The sequence below is a fragment of the Syngnathus typhle genome, linkage group LG1 (genome assembly GCF_033458585.1).
Source record: "Syngnathus typhle isolate RoL2023-S1 ecotype Sweden linkage group LG1, RoL_Styp_1.0, whole genome shotgun sequence".
Taxonomy (NCBI): domain Eukaryota; kingdom Metazoa; phylum Chordata; class Actinopteri; order Syngnathiformes; family Syngnathidae; genus Syngnathus; species Syngnathus typhle.
Window position 1 is genome coordinate 12,515,500 of NC_083738.1, and position 11,476 is coordinate 12,526,975.

Consider the following 11,476-nt stretch of genomic DNA (forward strand, 5'->3'; position numbering starts at 1 on the left):
TGATGCTCCTTGGATGCGCCTGGATGATGCCAGGACCGCCTTGGATGGGCTCGGATGACGCCAGGACTTCCTTGGATGCTCCGGGACCGCCTTGGATGTGCCTGGACAACGCCCGGACCGCCTTGGGCGCCTGGGCGACGCCGGGTCCGCCTTGGTTACGCCATGGATGTGCCTTGAATGCGGCTTGGATGCGCCTCGGATGCGCCTTGGATGCACCTGGAGGACTGCGGGACAGCCTTCAATGTGCCTTGGATTTTCCTGGACAATGCTGGGATCACCTTGGATGTGGCTGGACGACGCCGGGACCACCTTGGGCTTCTGGACTATGCCTGGACTTCCTTGGATGTGCCTTGGATGCGCCTTGGATGTGCCTTGGACCCGCCTTTAATGCGCCTTGGATGTGCCTGGACGATGCCGGGACCGCCTTGGGTACGCCTGGACGCCGCCGCGACCGCCTTAGTTGCGCCTCGACAACGTTGGGACCTCCGTGAGTTCTCACCTTACCAAGATGGAGGTGTTTGTGTGTCCCAATGATCCTAGGAACCATGTTGTTTGGGGCATCATGCCCCTGGTAGGGTGACCCATGGCTAAAGGGTCCTAAATGAGGAGCCGCACAAAGCACGGTTCAACAAAACCCTTATGTTGAAAAACATGGACTCAGATTTCCCTTGCCGGGACGCGGGTCAGGCCTTGAGGTGGGGCTCAAAGGCGAGCCTCTGGTGTCCGGGCCATCGTCCATGGGGCCTGGCTGGGCACAGCCCAAAAGAAAAACTTGGGTCCCCCTTCCCATTGGCTCACCACCTGTGGGATGGGCCAAAGGGGTCAGATGCAATGTAAGCTGGGCGGCGGCCTAAGGCAGAGACCTTGGCGGTCTGATCCCCGGCTGCAGAATCTGGCTCTTGGGACATAGGATGTCACCTCTCTAGCTGGAAAGGAGCCCGAGCTGGTGTGCGAGGCTGAAAGGTTCCGACTACACATAGTCGGACTTGCCTCCACACACAGTTTGGGTTCCGGTGCAAGCCATCTCAAGAGGGGCCTGACTCTCTTCCACTCTGGAGTTGCCCACAGTGAGAGGCGTCAAGCAGGGGTGGGTAGACTTATTGCCCCCCCGCTGGGCGCCTGCACATTGGGGTTCACCCCAGTGAATGAGAGGGTAGCCTTCCTCCGCCTTCGGGTGGGGGAACGGGTCCTGACTGGTGTTTGTGTCTATGCACCAAACAGCAGCTCAGAGTACCCACCCTTTTTTGAATTCCTTGGAAGAAATGCTAGAGAGCGCTCCTTCTGGGGACTCTATCGTTCTATTGGGTGACTTCAATGCTCACGTGAGCAATGACATTGAGACCTGGAAGGGCGTGATTAGGAGGAAGGCCTCCCCCCCGATTTGAACCCGAGTGGTGTTCTATTATTGGACTGCTGTGCTTGACACGGGTTGTCAATTATGAACACCAATGTTCAAACATAAAGTTGTCTATATATGTGCACTTAGCACCAGGACACCCTAGGCCGCAGATTGATGATCGACTTTGTAGTCATGTCATCGGCTTTGCGGCCACATGTTTTGGACACTCGGGTGGAGAGAGGGCGGAGCTGTCAACTGATCACCACCTAGAGGTGGTTTGACTCCGATGGTGGGTAAAGATGCTCGTCTGACCTGGCAGGCCCAAATGGACTGTGAGGGTCTGCAGGGAACTTCTGGCAGAATCCCCTGTCAAGCTGAAGGAGTCCTATCGGGCCGTTTTGGCCTGCGGGACTCCGGAGGCAGCCGTCAGGTACTGGATTGCCAAGAGCAATGCAGCTTCGGCGGTTGATGAGGAAAAAACCTGGCCGTAGGAGGAGTTTGACTAGGCCATAGAGAAAGATTTTCCAGACGCCTTTGAGGAAATTCTGGTTCACCATCCAGCGTCTCAGGAAGGGGAAGCAGTGCGCCGTCAACACTGTTTACAGTGGAGATGGCGCACTGCTCCCCTCGACACGCCTTCCATTGTGAAAGCAGGGCCTGGAGACTTTGAGGCGGACTCTCCAATCTCTGAGGTCGAAGTCACTGAGGTAGTTGAAAAACTCCTCGGGGGCAAGGCCCCAGGGGTGTATGAGATCTGCCCAGAGTTTTTAAAGGCTCTGGATGTTGTGGGGCTGTCATGGCTGACACGCTTCTGGAACATTGTGTGGACATCGGGGCCGGTGCCTCTGGATTGGCAGACTGTGGTGGTGATTCTCTTCTTTAAGAAGCGGAACAGAAAGGTGTGTTCCAATTACATGGGAATCACACTCCTCAGCCTCCCTGGTAAGGTCTATTCAGGGGTGCTGGAGAGGAGGGTCCGTTGGGAGGTAGAACTTTGGATTCAGGAGGAGCAGAGTGGCTTTTGTTGTGGCTGTGGAACAGTGGACCAGCTCTACACCCTCGGTACGATCCTCGAGGGGGCAGGGAAGTTTGCCCAACCAGTTCACATGTGTCTTGTGGAGTTGGAGAAGGCGTACGACCTTGTCCCTCAGGAAGTTCCTTGGAGGGTGCTTTGGGAGTACGAGGTGCCGAGGGCGGTTCGGTCCCTGTATCACCGATGCCAGAGTTTGCCGGCAGTAAGTCGGATTCGTTCCCAGTGAGGGTTGGACTCCGCCAAGACTGCCCTTTGTCATTGATTCTGTTCATAACTTTTATGGACAGAATTTCTGGGCGAAGCCGAGGCGTTGAAGGTGTCCGGTTTGGGGACCTCAGCATACCTTCTCTGCTCTTTGCAGACGATGTGTCGTGTTGGCTTCTTCAAGTCGTGATCTCCAGCTCTCACTGGAGCGGTTCGCAGCCAAGTGTGAAGCGGTCGGGCTGAGGGTCAGCACCTCCAAATTGGATTCCACGGTTAAGAAAAGGGTGGAACGCCCTCTCCGGATCAGGGATGAGATCCTGCCCCAAGTGGAGGAGTTGAAGTATCTTGGGTTCTTGGTCACGAGTGAGGGCAGGATGGAGCGCGAGATCGACAGGCGGATCAGAGCAGCATCAACAGTAATGCGGACTCTGTAGCGGTCCGTCGTGGTGAAGAGAGAGCTGAACCAAAAGGCAAAGCTCTCACTTTACCAGTCAATCTACGCTCCTACCCTCACCTATGGTCACGAGTTATGGGTCGTGACCGAAAGAACAAGATCCCGGATACAAGTGGCTGAAATGAGTTTCCTCTGCAGGGTGTCCGGGCTCTCCCTTAGAGATAGGGTGAGAAGCTCAGTCAACCGGGAGGGACTCGGAGTAGAGCCGGTGCTTCTCCACGTTGAGAGGAGCCAGATGAGGTGGCTCGGGCATCTCATCAGGATGCCTCCTGGACACCTCCCTGGGGAGGTGTTCCAGGAGTGTCCCACTGGTACGAGACTCCGTGGACGACCCAGGATGCGCTAGGGAGACTGTGTCTCTCAGCTGGCCTGGGAACGCCTTGGGATCCCCCGGGATGAATGAATGAAGTGGCTGGGGAGAGGGAAGTCTTTGAGTCGCTTCTAAAGCTGCTGCCCCCGCAACCCGACCCTGGATAAGCAGAAGATGACGAAGACGTCTGGACTGCCTTGGATGCGCCTGGATGAGATTAGGACTGTTCTGCATGTGCCAGGACCACCTTGGATAAGACTGGACAACGTCAGGACCGCCTTGGATACCCCTGTACGACGCCGGGATCGCCTTGGGTGCGCCTCAAAAATGCCAGGACCGCCTTGGATGCGCCTGGACGATGCTGGAACTGCTTTGGTTGCGCCTGGATGACAATGGGACCGCCTTGGATGCGCCTGGACGCCGCCGGGACTGCCCTGGTTGCGCCTGGATGACGCCGAAGCCGCCTTGGATAAGCCTGGACAACTTCGGGACCGCCTCAGTTGAACCTGGAAGACAACGGGACCGTATTGAATGCGCCTGAATGACTCCGGACCGCCTTGGGTGCACCTGGACAAAGCCAGGACCGCCTTGGATGCACCTTGGATGCGCCGTGAATGTGACTTGGATGTGCCTGGACGACTCCGGGACCGCCTTGAATGCACCTTGGATGTGCCTTGGATGCGCAGGGACAATGCCAGGACCGCCTTGAATGTGCCTGGACGACACCGGGAATGCGTTTGGTGAGCATTGACGACGCCGGGACCGCATTGGGTGAGCTTAGACGACGCCGGGACTGCCTTGGATGCACCGGGACTGCCTTGGATGCGCCTGGACGATGCCGGGACCGCCTTGGATGCGCCTTGTATGCGCCTTGTATGCGCCTTGGATGCGCCTTGGATGCGCCTTGGATGAACCTAGACGACGTCAGGACAACCTTGAATGCGCCTGGACGACGTCAGGACCACCTTGGTGGCACCTGGCAGACGCCATTACCGCCTTGGACGAGCCTGGACGACGCCAGAACTGCCTCGGATGCGCCAGAACGACGCCAGGACGACGCCAGGACGACGCCAGGACGACGCCAGGACGACGCCAGGACGACGCCAGGACTTGATTGCGCTTGGACGACGCCAGGACTGCCTGCCTGTCTGCCTGCCCTCCCGCCTACCTACCTGTCTGCCTCCCTGCCTGCCTTGTATGTGCCTGCCTGCCTGCCCGCAAGCCGTACTCCTGGATGAGACCGCGACCACCTACCCGCCTTCCTGCTTGGCATGCTCCTACATGAAGACAACCGCCTGGCCTGTATCGAGATGAAGTCATGTCTGTCTGCCTCAGCCATTATGATCTGAATACTTGAGGAGAACAGCAAACATCCATCCATCCATTTTCTGTACCGCCTAGTCCCCACAGGGGTCGCGGGTGTGCTGGAGCCTATCCCAGGCGTTATCAGGCAGTAGGCGGGGGACACCCTGAACCGGTTGCCAGCCAATCGCAGGGCACACAGAGACAAACAACCATTCGCACTCGCACTCACACTTAGGGACAATTTGGAGTGCTCAATCGGCCTACCAAGCATGTTTTTGGGATGTGGGAGGAAACTGGAGTGCCCAGAGAAAACCCACGCGGGCCCGGAGAGAACATGCAAACTCCACACAGGGAGGGCCGGAGGTGGAATCGAACCCGCATCCTCCTAACTGTGAGGCCACTCAACACAGTATGTGAAGAAAATGTGATAAATGCTAAGCTTAGTTAGCTTGATTGTAACGCATTTTGTTCCCCACACGTTTGTACCCTTATTAACATTAAACTTTAATGTTTTTATGATTAAACAAACCCCAAAAATCCATTGAAAAGAAAGATTAACATACAATAAAGAATAACTTTATTTTAACATTGTTTTTTAGTCTGTAACCGAACAGATTCAATGTGGATCACTTTGCCTGAAATTAAAAAATAAATTATGATTATTTAAACTCTAAACACTCTTGACCAACTGCCATTTTATGCTGAAAAAAATAAAATAAAGTAATAATACATACATAATATCAAAGTAAATAACAGCAAAAAATAACATTCAATTTAAAGTAATCAGCAACATTAATGCAGGAGCACAATATATTAAACATTTTAACCTATAAAACAAAATTAAATAAAACGATTTGTGCTGTTTTTTTAAATCAAAATGAAGCAGCATGACGGAGACCATATCCATGGCTGCAGGTAGTATCAGCTCTTCTGCAATGGTATGTTTTTTTTGTTGCACTGAGCAATTTGGTACATTGCTTTATATGACCGCCTTGGGTGCACCTGGACGACGTCAGTACTGCCTTGGATGCGCCTGGACGTTGCTTGGACCGCCTTGGACGCGACTTGGATGTGCCTTGGATGTGCTTGTATGACGCAGGGACTATCTTGGATGCGCCTGGACGATGCCGGGACCGCCTTGGGTGCGCCTGGACGACGCTGAGGTGCCTGGACGTCGCGGGACCACCTTAGATGCGCCTGGACGATGCCGGGACCGCCTTGGGTGCGCCTGGACGACGCTGAGGTGCCTGGACGTCGCGGGACCACCTTAGATGCGCCTGGTTGACGCCGGGACCGTTGTGGATAAGCCTGGATGACGCTGGAATAGGCTTGGATGCACCTGTAAGATGCCGGGAACGCCTAGCATGCGCCTGGACGACGCCGGGACCGCCTAAGAGGTGCCTTGGATGCGCCTTGGATGTGCTTTGGATGCGCCTGGATGACACTAGGACAGTCTTGGATGTGCCTGGATGACGCCAGGACCGCCTTAAATGTGCCTTGGATGCGCCTGGCCGACGATGGGATCGTCTTGGATGCGCCTGGGATTCACCGGGACCGCCTTGGTTGCGCCTGGACTGCCTTGGATGCACCTGGACAACGCCGGGACCAACTTCGATGCACCTGGTCGACGTCGAGACGGCCTTTGATGCGCCTAGACACCGCCGGGACCGCCTCGGATGCGCCTGGATGACCACGGGATCGCCTTGGGTGCACCTGGACAACATCAGTACTGCCCTCGATGCGCCTGGACAACGCTTGGACCGCCATGGATGCGCCTTGAATGTGCCTTGAATGCGCCTTGAATGCGCCTGGACGAAGCAAGGACCGCCTTGGATGCACCTGGCTGATGCCAGGACTACCTTGGATGCGCCTGGACAACGCCAGGACTGCCTTGCAAGCTTCTGGACGACGCCGGGACCACCTTGGATGCACCTTGAAGTAAATAGATAAATAAATAGATAGGTAAATAGATAAAAACAGATTAGTAAATAGATCAAAAGTATATACAAGTATTGACTGATGCGCCTGGACGACGCCGGGAGCGCCTGGGGCGCCTGGACGACACCGGGACCGCCTTGGATGGGCCTTGGATGGGCCTTGGATGAGCCTTGGATGCGCCTGGACGACGGTGGGACCACCTTCAATGCGCCTTGCATTTTCCTGGACGATGCTGGGACCACTCTGGATGCGCCTGGACGACGCAAGGACCGCCTTGGGCTTCTGGACTATGCCTGGACTTCCTTGGATGCGCCTTGGATGTGCCTTGGTGGCGCCTTGGATGTGCCTTTAATGTGCCTTGGATGTGCCTGGACGATGCCAGGACCGCCTTGGGTACGCCTGGACGATGCCTCGACTGCCTTAGTGGCGCCTGGACAACGTTGGAACCTCCGTGAGTTGTCACCTTACCGTAAGGGAGGGGTTTGTTTGTCCCAATGATCCTAGGAACCATGTTGTCTGGGGCTTCATGCCCCTGGTTGGGTCACCCATGGCTAAAGGGTTGTAGGTGAGGAGCCGCACAAAGCACGGTTCAAAAAACCCTTATGATGAAAAACATATAGACTCAGATTTCCCTTGTCAGGACGCGGGTCACCGGGCCCCCTCCTGGAGCCAGCCCTTGAGGTGGGGCTCAAAGGCGAGCGTCTGGTTGCCGGGCCTTTGTCCATTGGGCCCGGCCGGGCACAGCCCGGAAGGGAAACTTGGGTCCCCCTTCCCATTGGCTCACCACCTGTGGGAGGGGCCAAAGGGGTCAGATGCAATGTTAGCTGGGCGGTGGCCTAAGGCAGGGACCTAAGCGGTCTGATCCTTGGCTGCAGAAGCTGGCTCTTGGGACAAAGAATGTCACCTCTCTAGCTGGAAAGGGGCCCGAGCTGGTGTGTGAGGCAGAAAAGTTCAGACTACACATAGTCGGACTTGCCTTCACACACAGTTTGGGTTCCGGTGCAAGCCCTCTCGTGAGGGGCTGGACTCTCTTCCACTCTGGAGTTGCCCACGGTGAGAGGCGTCGAGCAGCGGTGGGTAGACTTATTGCCCCCCCGCTGGGCGCCTGCACATTGGGGTTCACCCCGGTGAATGAGAGGGTAGCCTTCCTCCGCCTTTGGGTGGGGGAACGGGTCCTGAGTGGTGTCTGTGTCTATGCACCAAACAGCAGCTCAGAGTACCCACCCTTTTTTGAATTCCCTGGAAGAAGTGCTGGAGAGCGCTCCTTCTGGGGACTCTATCGTTCTACTGGGTGACTTCAATGCTCACGTGAGCAATGACAGTGAGACCTGGAAGGGTGTGATTGGGAGGAACGCCCCCCCCCCCCCGATTTGAACCCGAGTGGTGTTCTATTATTGGACTGCTGTGCTCGATACGGATTGTCAATTATGAACACCAATGTTCAAACATAAGGGTGTCCATATGTGCACTTGGCACCAGGACATTCTAGGCCGCAGATCGATGATCGACTTTGTAGTCGCGTCATCGGATTTGGGGCCAAATGTTTTGGACACTCGGGTGAAGAAGGGGCGGAGCTGTCAACTGAACACCTAGTGGTGGTTTGGCTCCGATGGTGGGTAAAGATGTCCGTCTGACCTGGCAGGCCCAAATGTACTGTGAGGGTCTGCAGGGAACGTCTCGCAGAATCCCCAGTCAAGCTGAAGAAGGAAACCTATCGGGGGCCGTTTTGGCCTGCGGGACTCCGGAGGCAGCCGTCAGGTACTGGCTTGCCAAGCGCAATGCGGCTTCGGCGGTTGATTAGGAAAACACCTGGCCGTGGGAGGAGTTTGGCTAGGCCATGGAGAACGACTTCCAGACGACTTTGAGGAAATTCTGGTCCACCATCCAGCGTCTCAGGAAGGGGAAGTAGTGCGCCGTCAACACTGTTTACAGTGGAGATGGCGTGCTGCTGCCCTCGACTTGGGACGTAGTGAGTCGGTGGGGAGAATACTTTGGAGACCTCTTCAATCCACCGACACACCTTCCATTGTGAAAGCAGGGCCTGGAGTCTTTGAGGCGGACTCTCCAATCTCTGAGGTCGAAGTCACTGAGGTAGTTGAAAACTCCTCGGGGGCAAGGCCCCAGGGGTGTATGAGATTTTCCCAGAGTTTTTAAAGGCACTGGATGTTGTGGGGCTGTCATGGCTGACACGCTTCTGCAACATTGTGTGGACATTAGGGACGGTGCATCTGCATTGGCAGACTGGGGTGGTGACTCTCTTCTTTAAGAAGGGGAACAGAAGGGTGTGTTCCAATTACATGGGAATCACACTCCTCAGCCTCCCTGGTAAGGTCTATTCAGTGATGCTAGAAAGGAGGGTCCGTCGGAAGGCAGAACTTCGAATTCAGGAGGAGCAGCGTGGCTTTCGTTCTGGCTGTGGAACAGTGGACCAGCTCTACACCCTCGGTAGGATCCTCGAGGGGGCAGGGAAGTTTGCCCAACCAGTTCACATGTGTTTTGTGGAGTTGGAGAAGGCGTACGACCTTGTCCCTCAGGAAGTTCCTTGGAGGGTGCTTTGGGAGTACGAGGTGCCGAGGGCGGTTCGGTCCCTGTATCACCGATGCCAGAGTTTGCCGGCAGTAAGTCGGATTCGTTCCCAGTGAGGGTTGGACTCCGCCAAGACTGCCCTTTGTCATTGATTCTGTTCATAACTTTTATGGACAGAATTTCTGGGCGCAGCCGAGGCGTTGAAGGTGTCCGGTTTGGGGACCTCAGCATACCTTCTCTGCTCTTTGCAGACGATGTGTCGTGTTGGCTTCTTCAAGTCGTGATCTCCAGCTCTCACTGGAGCGGTTCGCAGCCAAGTGTGAAGCGGTCGGGCTGAGGGTCAGCACCTCCAAATTGGATTCCACGGTTAAGAAAAGGGTGGACCGCCCTCTCCGGATCAGGGATGAGATCCTGCCCCAAGTGGAGGAGTTTAAGTATCTTGGGTTCTTGTTCATGAGTGAGGGCAGGATGGAGCGCGAGATCGACAGGCGGATCAAAGCAGCATCTACAGTAATGCGGACTCTGTAGCGGTCCGTCGTGGTGAAGAGAGAGCTGAACCAAAAGGCAAAGCTCTCACTTTACCAGTCAATCTACGCTCCTACCCTCACCTATGGTCACGAGCTATGGGTCGTGACCGAAAGAACAAAATCCCGGATACAAGTGGCTGAAATGAGTTTCCTCCGCAGGGTGTCCGGGCTCTCCCTTAGAGATAGGGTGAGAAGCTCAGTCAACCGGGAGGGACTCGGAGTAGAGCCGCTGCTTCTCCACGTTGAGAGGAGCCAGATGAGGTGGCTCGGGCATTTCATCAGAATCCCTCCTGGACGCCTCCCTGGGGAGATGTTCCGGAAACCTCCCACCGGTAAGAGACTCCGTGGACGACCCAGGATGTGCTGGGTAGACTGTGTCTCAGCTGGCCTCTGAACGCCTTGGCATCCCCCGGGATGAATGAATGAAGTGGCTGGGGAGTGGGAAGTCTGGGAGTCCTTTCTAAAGCTGCTGCCCCCGCAACCCGACCCTGGATAAGCAGAAGAAGATGATGAAGACGTCGGGACCGCCTTGGATGGGCCTGGATGAAATTAGGACTGTCCTGCATGTGCCAGGACCACCTTGGATAAACCTGGACAACGTCAGGACCGGCTTGGATACCCCTCTACAACGCCGGGATCGCCTTGGGTGCGCCCCAAAAACGCCTGGATCGCCTTGGATGCGCCTGGACGACGCCAGAACTGCCTCGGATGCGCCTGGACGGCGCCAGGACTTGGATGCGCTTGGACGACGCCAGGACTGCCTGCCTGCCTGCCTGCCCTCCTGCCTGCCTACCTGCCCCCCTCCCTGCCTGCCTGCCCGCCCGCAAACCGTACTCCTGGATGAGACCGCGACCACCGCCTTCCTGTTTGGCATGCTCCTACATGAAGACGACCGCCTGGCCTGTATCAAGATGAAGTCATGACTGTCTGCCTCAGCCATTATAATCTGAGTACTTGAGGAGAACAGCAATCAAGTAAGTCATTATCACTCATTTATAAATGTCACACTTCACAACAAGTAGTTTAGCAGTTTTTCTGTAATTATTTACATTCTTTTCAATTATGCTATTACTGTAGGTTTTAATGAAGTAAACAAACTAAACTAATAGGTTTTTCCTTTTTTTTTTTAGGGGCCTGCGCAAATTGTATTTGCCTTCATTTCAATGGTGTACTGCAAGTTCCATGGGTGTTAATTTGGAGTTCCGATAATTACGTCAGTCTATGATCTGAATACTTAAGATCAGCAAACAAGTAAGTCATTATTTACAAAGGTCACACGTTACGATAATCTCCCGGATGTTTTAGTTTTGTCCGAGCTTAATGCTAACATACAATGCTAACAAACCTAGATCAATGTTGCAGTCCTTATAACTCCATTATAACACCAATATTTAAACAAACTTTGCAGTAACACTTGTAGGTAGAAAATATAACAATACCCACGGGCATATATTAAGTATATTAAAAACTGATTGAAGCATAGTGCCTCAAATTTTTGTATCTTACTGAAGCATGAAATCATAATATACAAACTATTTTTCTGCAATCCTTGACATTCTTTTCAATTATGCTATTACTGTAGGATTTTATTAAGTAAAAAAAACAAACAAAATAAACTGCTTGTCTTTTGTTTTTGTTTTTTTAGGGGGCTGTGCAAATTGCATTTGCCCTAATTTCAATGGTGTACTGTAAGTTCTATGTGTGTTCATTATGAGTTCCGAAAATTACATCAGCCATTATGATCCGAATACTTGAGGAGAACAGCAAGCAAGTAAGTCATTATCACTCATTTACAAAGGTCACACTTCACAACAAGTATTTTAGCATCTCCAGGATGTTT